This window comes from Rhea americana, unplaced genomic scaffold (assembly GCF_003343005.1).
Source record: "Rhea americana isolate MKP2758 unplaced genomic scaffold, rheAme1 scaffold_37, whole genome shotgun sequence".
Classification (NCBI taxonomy): domain Eukaryota; kingdom Metazoa; phylum Chordata; class Aves; order Rheiformes; family Rheidae; genus Rhea; species Rhea americana.
The window spans coordinates 3,349,147-3,359,601 of NW_028186501.1; the positions used below are offsets into that span (position 1 = coordinate 3,349,147).

The following is a 10,455-nucleotide window of genomic DNA, read 5'->3' on the forward strand; positions in this document are numbered from 1 at the left end:
GAGCAAAGATAGATTCCCAGGAAATTCTTTTGAGGTACAGAAGARGTAAAGATGTTCTAACTTGAAGATACTGTATCCAATAATAGCTTTGAAGTTCACAAATAACTCTTTTGATCTTTAACATCTTGTGACTACATGGTGATAGCTGAATCTTCAACCCCCACAGAAAAATTTGGCTTCTCTTCCTTATCCTGCTTGCACCAAGACCAAGCAGGTGCCGGAGCCCGCGTGTACGGTGGGTGCAGCAGCGACCTTTCCACCGTAGCAGTGAGGTGGCAGACGCTCGTGCAGAGCGAGTGTGGGAGCTTTACATGCAAAAAGCAGGTTTGGGATTTATGTAACGAGCCGTTCAAAAACCACCGAAGAAAAACCGCTCCGAGCAGGAGAAGCTTCACGWCGTTGGCGTGCTCGCTCGCGGCCGAATACGAGGACGCTCGAGGCCCGGGTCCGCCCGGCGCTGAGCATCCGCGCGCGGCAGCGCCGTGCTGGAGGTCTCCCGAAGGAGCGCTGTTCCCTTCCCGACGCGGCCCCGCGGCGCTCGGGGCATGGCAGCCGCCGGCGGGCGCCTCTCCGGAAACGTCCGCGTCCGGAAACGCGCGCGAGCGGGCTGAAACCGCGCGGTGTGTTCGGATCCCTCTCCGCTGGCGCCCGTGGCCGTGTATCGAGGAGCGGTCGCGGGTTTTCCGTTGATTTCCATTCGGACTTCCAAATGTCCTTTTTCTTTCCGTGTGTTTTATAAAGTGAAGCGTACGCCTACTTTCAGCTATAAATAAAAAACGATCATGTGCATTTAACACTTATTAAAATTCCTTTTAAATTTATATGCAAACAAGGAGCAGCCACAGGCTCCTGGCAGGCTGCCCCCAAAGCCCTTTGTACGCCGCTGATGAGGCTGATAAATTTGTCTTCGGTGCCGTAGTCTTGTCTTTGCTCCGAATCTTTTTTATAACTACTGGAAGGTGTAGGTTGAGGAACGCGGGTTTGATTAGCTGGCCTTGTGGTTGGTCCCTTCTCCTGCCAAAATCGTTTAAGTGTTCCAGACATGGCATACACCCATGGCATCTGCAAATGTATCTCTCCCCGGTGCGTCATAATTCCTGGGGTAGTAAGTGATGAATCACCAGGATCTAACGTGCAGATAAGCTGATGAGCATTAATCAGAGCTCCTGCCCGAGGTGGGAAAGCGCTGGGTGAGCAGTCTGCTGGCTGCCGTTTAAATTAATTATTTTACTTTTATTTCTTTCGGTTTTTAAGAGCGCGCCTCTCCAAAGCTTGCAAGCTCGTCGACGGTCTTTGCCAGCGCGAAAAAGCCTCTCTAGCTCCGGCGTTTAAGTTTTTCCTGTTTTCTGCAGTGTGGCGGAAGGGAGGCGCACGGCGAGCGGAGAGCGGGGACGGGAGGTGTTTCCCCGGGGGGCAGCTGCGGTGCCGGGCTGCAGCCCCGCGCAGCGCCGGCGTTCGGCAGGAACTCACGAAACCCCGCTGCGGCGCTTTTCCTTCGGGTAACGCAGCTCCCAGCAGAGATCCCGAGCAGCGTGAGTCCGCTCGGGTGCCGGCGTTGCCGGAAATTTTTTGGAGGTGTGCAACCGATGGAGGAAGAAAAAAAAAAGAAAAAAAAGGAAAAAAAAATAAATTCCCCTCCCCAAATTACGGGAGCGCGTTGCCGCTTCGCCTGCTTTCGGCCGATAAAAATACCTGGGGCGGGTGAGAAAGTGTGCAATCGCGAGCAGATGTCATCGCAGCCGGCGCCGCGTGGGCCGTGTCGGGCGAGCAGGGAGGCCGCGCGGCTATTGGGATAGTAACCAATGGAAAATGGAAATCAAACAAAAATAAATAAATAAACCGCGTGATCGCTGATTGCCAGGTAGCTCGTTTAGAGTAGATAGAGGAGATAGGAGGGATTAAGCTCCACGCTACAATTTGTTTTCTAGTGAATAATTAAGATTTATTAGTCCCTAGCACAAATTATAGTCATTTAAAATATTAATACTTTAAAAAAGGAAAGAAAAAGAGCGTGCAGTAAGCAGAGCTAGCGGTGGTAGTTCGGTCCCGAAGGGCCGGGCTGAGCTCGCTGCACTCCCCAGACGGGGCTCCCGCGCACGCAGGTCCTGGCGCCGGGCTGCAAATGTGCTTTTTTTTCCTTCTTTTTTTYYTTTTTTTTCTTTTTTCTTTTTTTTTCTTTTTTCTTTTTTCTTTTCTTTCCTTTTTTTTCCTTTTTCTTTTCTTTTTTCTCTTTTTTTTTCCTTTTTTTCCTTTTTTTTTCCTTTTTTTCCTTTTTTTTTCCTTTTTTTCCTTTTTTTTCCTCCCACCTGCTTAGGCCATAGGAATCTGTTTGTGTGCGTGAGAGCTCACGTGGCTGCAGTTGCTTGCGGTGCTGCAGCAGCGGCGGGGGCGGGCGGCCGTGCCCGCGCCGCCGGCCCCGTTCACGCCTCGCGGCTCCCGGGGTCGCCGTGCCTGCTTGGCCGGGGCCGGCGAGCGGGGTGATTTACTGCCGTTTTCTCACTGGCTCGAAATAATTTCACGCTTCCCCGGCAGCGCTGACCTGCAGATAAGACGGCTGCCGCGGCGCCCGGYGGAAAGCGCCCCGCGTCCCGCGCGGGAGAGCAGGCGCCCGCGCTGCCCGGCTCGCGTGCGGAGCCCTGTCCGCCGCTTCCCGGCGGAAACCCTTCCTTGGAAACCGGCCTTCCTCCCCCGTTACGTTTTCTTTCTCTGCGGGAGGCACGCCGGGAGGCGGGGGAACGCCGCGCAGCTGAATGTGCAAACCTGGGCAGTAAATTAATTGCAATAACCATTATGCTGCTGTAATCATATATAGCACTACTCTATGTGAAAGCATACTCCTTTAAACAGGATTTCTTATCTGCATTGCAAGGGTCACAGCCGGCAGCGAGTCCGTTGAGGTCTGACCTTGTTCCGATGTTGAAGATAACAGCCCTTCACCCTAAAAACGCTTTGCAGTTCAGAAATGCAGTCGGGTTGAGTTCTTAGGCTGAATATGGCCCGGTTAGACTGGGAAGCAGAAGCTCTGCCAGAGCTTTCGCGGGACGGCGCGGCGCGGGGGCGGCTGCCCGAGCCGCCTGCTGCGTGCCCRGGCCCCTTCCAGGTGGTTTTCCCGGGAAGCTGGAGCCCGGACCATGTGCCTTTGGAAGTGGCCTCTTCTAAGGTGATGTTTCCTTCTAAATCCCCTCGGCTACGTCTCAGCTACGTCGGAGGGYTGATTTCTTCAGAAAGCCCCAAGCTCCTTTACGTTCTGAAATAGCAGAGAAATCTAGCCTACGAATTGAAGGGACATTGTTATATTAACTGTATCTTTTAAAAATAAATTACTTTCTCTGTGTAGCTCCTCCGTTAAAACCAAAAAGAAGTGTAAAGATGTGTAATCCTTTACAATCTGTATGGGTTTTACATTTTGCATTCTAAGTAGCTTAGATGATGACCRTAAGATAGAAGATCTTATTTTTGAATTGCACACATTACAGGGAACAGTGGAAATGGAAACCAATTGAAATAGCTTTAATTGTGTTTTGCAACAAATGCACAATCCATTTGTTAGGAAGAGGACTTTTATTAAAAAAAATAATGCTAGTATAGGGCTTGATGATGCGGTGATGTCCTGCTGGAGGGGGGATTTTCTGCCCTTGGATCATTGTCCGGATGGAAGGAGAAGTTTTCCCTTCTCAGACTTTTATAATGCAGTCTCTTTTTACTTCCTCTTGGCATCTTTTTCTTCTTCCTTTCTTCTAACTGAGCCTCAGCGCTGAAGCAGTTGTAGCGAATCAGTTTGGATTTCATGAATTAGGACCCAAATCGTTAAGCGTAGGGAGTGCCCCAAGGAAACCGCTCGGTGGCTACTGTGGCTCCAGTGCCAAAAAAGACGGAAGCTCCTAGATGTGCAGTGGGTTGTTTGGGCTTAATCTGAGCGAGTTCGGGTATCCAGATGTGCGGGTCACCTCTGGCGCGGCAGCACCCAGCAAACCGGGCAGGGTTCAGCGTTTCTGCGAAGCRTTTCACGGATCTGCATCTCGCGACGGGCCGCGAGGGAGAGCTGTTTGGGCAGCAAGACTCCGACTCCGTCCAGAAAACGTAGTATTTTAGCATGTTTTCCCCGTTAGCTGTCAGAATGAAATTGCAGTTATCTCAAATTTGGGAGAAAGGGAACTGAAAGGCACTACCAGCTTCGCTGCCCACGAGACAGCCCAGTAAAAAATCGCTACTGCAGTCCTCTCCATAGAGCATATAAATAGGAAAAGAAAGATGCAGAACGAGCAGGGTGCAAATCTGGGTCTTGCACCACCTGGAAAAGCTCATTGGCCAGGTGATGGTTCGAAATCTTACCCTGGACTTAAAACTTTCCCAACAAAACTTTGGTGAAAGTGCATGTTTCAGAGAATTGCGGTTTCCTTGACTTGGATTTTCTTACAAAAATAAAATGCCTTAAAATTCCTGACCCCTGTGCAGTCCGAAAGCAGGCGACGCAGTCCCGTTGTAAGAGTCCGGTCATTAAAACTGCACCAACRTCCGTGATTTCATTCCTTGCAGGTTTGCACCATTAGTTTTCGTAATCATATGAACCCCAAACTCAAAGCAAAACCAAGTTGAAAGAGCAAAGTTTCATCAATTATTTTTCTCATCAAAACCATATGAAATTGTGAGTTTCTCATTTTTTCAGTGGGAAACCTTTGATCAATCCTGGCTTGTGAACTTTTGATCAGCCTGGTTTAAAGTGAAGTTCAAGACGGGGCGCGTTTTGTGCGGTCTCCGGTTTTGACGCGGAGGTTTTTCATGTCTGTGCTAACCGTGCTATGCCCAGGCTGCTCTTCGRGGTCAGTCTCATAAATCTGTAGCCAAAAACTTACTGGAGCTTTTGGAAAAAGTTATGCCGAGAAGCTGTCCTAGCTGTAGCAGTGGTCATTTCCTATTTATTATTTAGCAGAAAGCAAAGAGAAGTTGCACTTTGCTATGTTTTGGGACTAGTCCAAGTCCTAAACCCCCCTTACGGCCTGCATCACCTGGCGTTATATTTACTTGTGGTATTATAGACAGAAAATTAAACYTTTCAGACAAGGTCTGAAGTTTAGAAACAACCAGCTCTCTAAAATCTGGTTTCCATACTGAAGACCCAAAGATGAAAATAATTACACTACCTTCCACTCACATAGTAAAATGTGCAATTAAATCTATAAATCTCAATACCTGAAGAACAGGATTTGATGACGCATGATAAGAACTGAGTTAAAATACATATGTCTTAATAGCAGTACRGTAGGCGACCTTTATCATCACAGATTTACAGAAGATGAAGCCAAGGAATAGAGCTTAAGTTTCTTGATTTATTCTTTGCTTTACCTGCAGTACCACTCTACTAAAAATGAGGCCAATAAGTATTTCTAAATCGACTCCATAGACAATGCTGAATAAAACATGATAAAAAGTCTAAAAAGATGACTGTGTGCAGAGCAGGATGTCTCTGTGGTGCCTAATGCATCGTGCATCTCCTGGTCCTCTCTCTGGTTGCCCAGTTCATACTGGAAATCAAGCAGCAGAACGGTGCAGGATGYGTCGGTGGCCACGGCCACCGCTGCCAGCCACGGCCACTGCCGCTCCTGGCGGGGAAATAGCCCCTGAGCCCCAAACCCSTCCTGGTTTTACATGCCATTGCAGGCAACATTTAAGGCTGTTCTGGAAGTCAAGTGGCAGGACAAGATTAATTAGGATTCTTTTCTAATCCTAATTACAATGCTGTTTGCTTCCCGTGATAGGAGGCGTTCGTTATGATATGTATAAGTTTGTTTCGTTACCTCCTCTGCTTCTCTCCCCACAACAAAAAAAGATTAAATAACATTAACATGTTTTTACAGTAATTAAAAAAAATGAACTCTTCTGGTTTTAATCTGGTAAAGACATCAGATGGGCAGAGGAGAAAACCTTCCAATTCCCTATTAATTTCCCCAGCTGTCTAATTATATGCAAATCCACCAAGCCCAGGTTTTAATTCAACCGTTTGCATTAAGAGATCAGAGAAAGATTCAAAATGGGAAAGTGGAGTTTGACATATCATTGGGGGCTCTCAAGAATTCTGCGGCGAGATAAATTCTACATTTTAATTAAAGTGTTTATTTCGTTCTGCGCACAATAGCGCTTGCTCGCTTTCAGTGGAAAAAAGGGTATTAAGCATTAAAGGGACTAATTCCTCGTATCAAGAAAATTAGGATTTCTCCCAGGCAGACACGCGGTATCATCCAGGATTAGCGGCTGCAGCGTTCTTTGTAAACATGTCACCGTGGCGAGCGAGCAGCGCGGGAAGCTGCTATCACTTTACAGCTGCAGGGTGTCAACAAAAGATGCATTTGGCTCCGAAGGGGATTAGCATCCCTCTGCCTCCTCCAGAGAGGACTTCGGCAATGGGAGACGAGCGGCGGTGCGGATTGGCGTGGGGGGCGGCTGTCGCGGGCAGCGGAGGAGCGGGGCCGTGCCGGCGGCCGCCCGCGCTGCCGCCCGTCGGTCCCGAATTCGGCGGGTGACGTCCGTCGCTTGCCCCCGCTCGCTGGGCGAGAGCTGGTGCTGCTGCAGCTGTAGGCAAAGCTCCTCCTGGCCACGGCCGGGGCGAGCAGCGTGCCGACCCCAGAGGGGCTGTGGTTGCCCCTTCGTGGTGGCAACCTGCACCCAAGTCCTTGCCTCTTGGTCTTCCAGCCAGCAAGCTCCAGGCTGGCTGGGGCTGGGCCAAACTGCAGCCTGCCGGGCAGCTCCCGGGGACCAGCCYGGCCTCTGGCCTTGGCCCTCTGCTCTTCTGCTCCAGAAAGCTCTGGAAAGGCTTTGGGGAAGATCTTGGTCATCTGTCATTCGTTCATTCATGGCCGTCTGTATTGGAAGAGCTTCTGACACCCATATGTCTATCAAAGGATTTCACTGTAGCGATGGAAGGAATGGTGAAGAAAGATGGTGACCATTATCATCCCTCGTTGGACCTTATTTTGTGTTATTTAGCCAGCTGCATGCACGTAGGCATGAACATACCTGACCTACCAGAAGGTCTTCTCTTGGTGTCGCCCAACACTGTGCGAGCGCATGGCCGTGGGAGCTGTGCGTGGTGGGACAAAGCTCCAGAAAAAGCCAGCCGGGCCAGAATACCATTACTGCTACTAGTGTTATTACTGTTACTGTTATTACTACCACGTTCTCACAGCGCAGCCACCAGGCTGGGGATTTCCTTTTGGACCAGGTTAGATGCTTCTGTTTTGTTGTGCGTTTTTTCAAGTCAGTGGCGTCCCCATGCGCTGGATCCCCCCGCCGAAGCGGGGCTTTGGGAATACCAGAGTCAGGTTTCGCCCTCTCTGATGTTCGGAGAACCGAAACACCTTCGATCACATCCGAGTTTGTTGTTGTTTGGTTTATTTTTTTTTTAATTCCCCTGAGCTCTTTCAAGTCAAAGCTGTTTTTTKKTTTTKKTTTTYYTTTWAAWKRAAAAAAAAGAAAGAAAACCCGACTGAGCAGCTGCAAGCCCTCCTGTGAGAGCCCAGATGCCCTGTAAGCAAACATTTGCTGCCTGAAAATGTGCCTTGCTGACACCTCAAGGTTTCCTGTTCGGTTTGTTTGCCAACAGATATACTGAGAAATCTCACAGAATTTGCCATCTGCTGCCATGGCATATCCTGGCCAGAGATGGACTCGAAAACCAAATGCCGTAGCCAGAAACACCTTTGGCTTCCTTTCAGATCCAAGCCCTCCTCTAGATCCGGGTTTTGTCCTCTGATCCTCCTGGGTGTCAGAAACCGGGATGCAGATCTCACTGTGGCAACTCGTTTTCTGCGTTTCACTGCATCTACCAGCCTTTAGGTGTGGTGGGTCATGCCAGGTGCACGCCGGACAAGTAAAAGCCAATTTCCCTAGTGCTGCCGGCCCCGATGGCTCAAGACTTCTTCCAATGAGTGCAACAGTTAGCTCTATTAYACACTTTCATTTTTCGCTTTCCTCCCTCGCCCTCTTGGGCATTTTCCTGATTAATTCTGGGTATTTTCACCAACTGCTCTCGTTCGAGAGCCGTAGCGGCATAAAGGAGGTCAGATGTTATCAGTGGCTGGGGGTCAAGCGGGTGCCTTTGCGTTTGTGGCCTCTGCAAGCTCTGCTTGCAGCGCCCGCGCTCGTCAGCGAGGCCCCGTGCCGTGCCGTGCCGTGCCGTGCCGTGCCGTGCCGTGGCCGCAGCGGGGACTCGGGGGCAACGCGCGCAGCGCCGCGGCGGCCGCGTGGCTCTAGAGCAGCGGGACTTTTTGCACTGTTAAGGAGCCTTCTTGAAGTGAGCTGGCCCGTCTTCTAAATGTGACTGTAAATATTGGGCAGTGATGTCAAAAGTTCGTTTTGCAGGGGGGTTTCGCTCCGCTGAGAGGGGACGTTAGTTATCTCCGCGCTGTCCTCCGTCACCGTGAGAGAAGCAGCCTCCRGGAGGRAGGGAGGGAGGGACCTTTGATCTTTTTTCCATGCTTTTTTCTTTTTTTCTTTTTCGTGAAGAGCCACCTACATCTTTCTCTTAGAAGATAAATACTTGAGAAGCGAAACRGCTCTTCCTGTGCCCGTAAACGGTGAAAAGCTCAGCTATTTCCCTTGCAGAGTTTAACTTAAAAATAATAACCATCCTTGCTTAAAAACAGAAACCAGTGGCAGCGGGAGCCTTGGGCTCTGCTCTGGAGCAGCAGCCTCTCTGCCAGGGCGTTGTGGACCTCCTTAGGGGGAGTCTGAAGGCCTCTGAATTGGGCCAGGGAGGTAAATAACGGTACCAGACCAGGGAGAGCTCAGAGAGAACTTGCAAAAAGTTGTCAAAACTCGTAAGAAGTTCCCWGTTCCTCCCGGCGCCTGCAGAGCGTTTGCCCGAGGAGCCTTGCTGAGCTCTGATTCCCGGGGCATGGAGCTTTGAAGGCCTTGGACGCTGYGCGTCCTCCCGCAGCAGGTCGTGCACAGACCGAGGCTCTTGGTGCTCCCCAGGGCATCAAGCAAGGAGCATCCTCACTTCGTGCTCCCCAGCGGTAGCTGCAGGCAGGTCCGTGCCGCAGGCGTTGCGTTTTGCCCCTGGGGCGAGCACATCACRCTGGACGTACCCAGGCAGCAGAAACGTTCGGGAGGTGCCTCGTTTGCACGGGCAAAAAGCAAAACCCAGAGGCTTGCTGAAAGCTCTCCGTCCAAAAGCTTTGGAACCGAGCCCCGGGGCTGCCGGCGGAGGGCGACACCGGGAGCGGGGGCGGCGGTAACTTTCCCTGCTTCCTCTCCGCCGCGGCGGCGGGCTGGAGGGATGCGGCTGCAGCAAAAGTGAGAAAAGCGAAAGAGCGTGCTGACGTGAGAAATGACTAGGCGCCGCTGGCTGCCAGCGCCCGCGGAGGTCTCCTGCGTCCGGCGCCCGCGGAAAACGGGGCGGAGCGGGTGTTCGGGGCGCTCTTTCATCACGGCCTCTCCMGGCGCGATACCGCAGGAAGAGCATCCGCGGGCGCGATCCGGTTCGGTTTTGTTCTAACAGCGGGAGGCCCCAAACTGGGCGGTGTCAGCTGAGTTCGGAGGCGCCCTGAAACTTTTGCAGGTCTGGATTCGAGTCGCGCGCTCCGGCTCCGTATCCGGGAGCGGTCTGGGGCGCAGGTCCGCCGGCTGCAGGACGGACCCAGCCCCTCTCCAGCTGCTGCTCTGCACTGCGGGTTGCAGAAGGCGCGAGGGCAGCTGCCCGCGGGCGGCTGCTGCCTGCGGCGGCGGCGCCTGCTCTCTGCGGCCTGACCTTACGGCTCGCGTTCTGCGGCACGGTGACTAATTTTGCGGAGAGAAGGCATTAATTCCTCATTGAATCAGCGGCAGCCCACTGCATAGGTTTTGTTTCTCGTAGCCGACGCGTAGACTCATCTCTGAGAAGTGACGTGAAGCGAGCGCGTTCGGGATGGCTCCCTCGGGCTGGCCAGCGCCGGCCTTGCGCTGCCGCGGGCGGTTTCTGGGGCGCGGGGAAGCGCTCCGGTGCCGGGACGCCCAGGGCCCCCCGCGCTGCCCGGGCTGGCCCGCGGCCTTTTCATTTCGCTATTTCTGGGGCCRGCGATGTGGGAAAATTTGAAAGTGATGTGACTAATCTCGCCTCACCGCTGCCGAGGCTCCCCCAGCGGGAGCTGGAAACCACAGCGAGCGCTCGCCGAGYGGCGGCAGCGAGCCCGTGTGCAGCGGGTGGTTAGTGATAGTGGGGGACTACTCATCTACAGACCGGGGGGTGCTTTGCCTCGCTGGTCGCCGGAGATGGGCAGTGACGAGCACTCAGGGCTGCGCGTGGGCGCGCTTGGTGAGGGGGAATGTGGAAATGCCAGCCAGGGCAGGCGGCGATGCTCCACGGGGTGCAGCAATGCTCTGCGGGGTGCAGCGATGCCTTGCGGGGTGCAGCGATGCTCTGCAGGATGTGATGAGGCTCCATGGGATGCAGCGATGCTCCGTGGGATGCGGTGATGCTCC

At 52.5% G+C, this 10,455-nt stretch overlaps 1 protein-coding gene across 4 annotated transcripts in view; it reads left to right on the plus strand.

The window, feature by feature from the left end:
* TCF7 (transcription factor 7) overlaps positions 1-10,455 on the plus strand; it is a 60,328-nt gene that overhangs the window by 26,917 nt on the left and 22,956 nt on the right. The gene's annotated exons all lie outside the window — the stretch shown is intronic.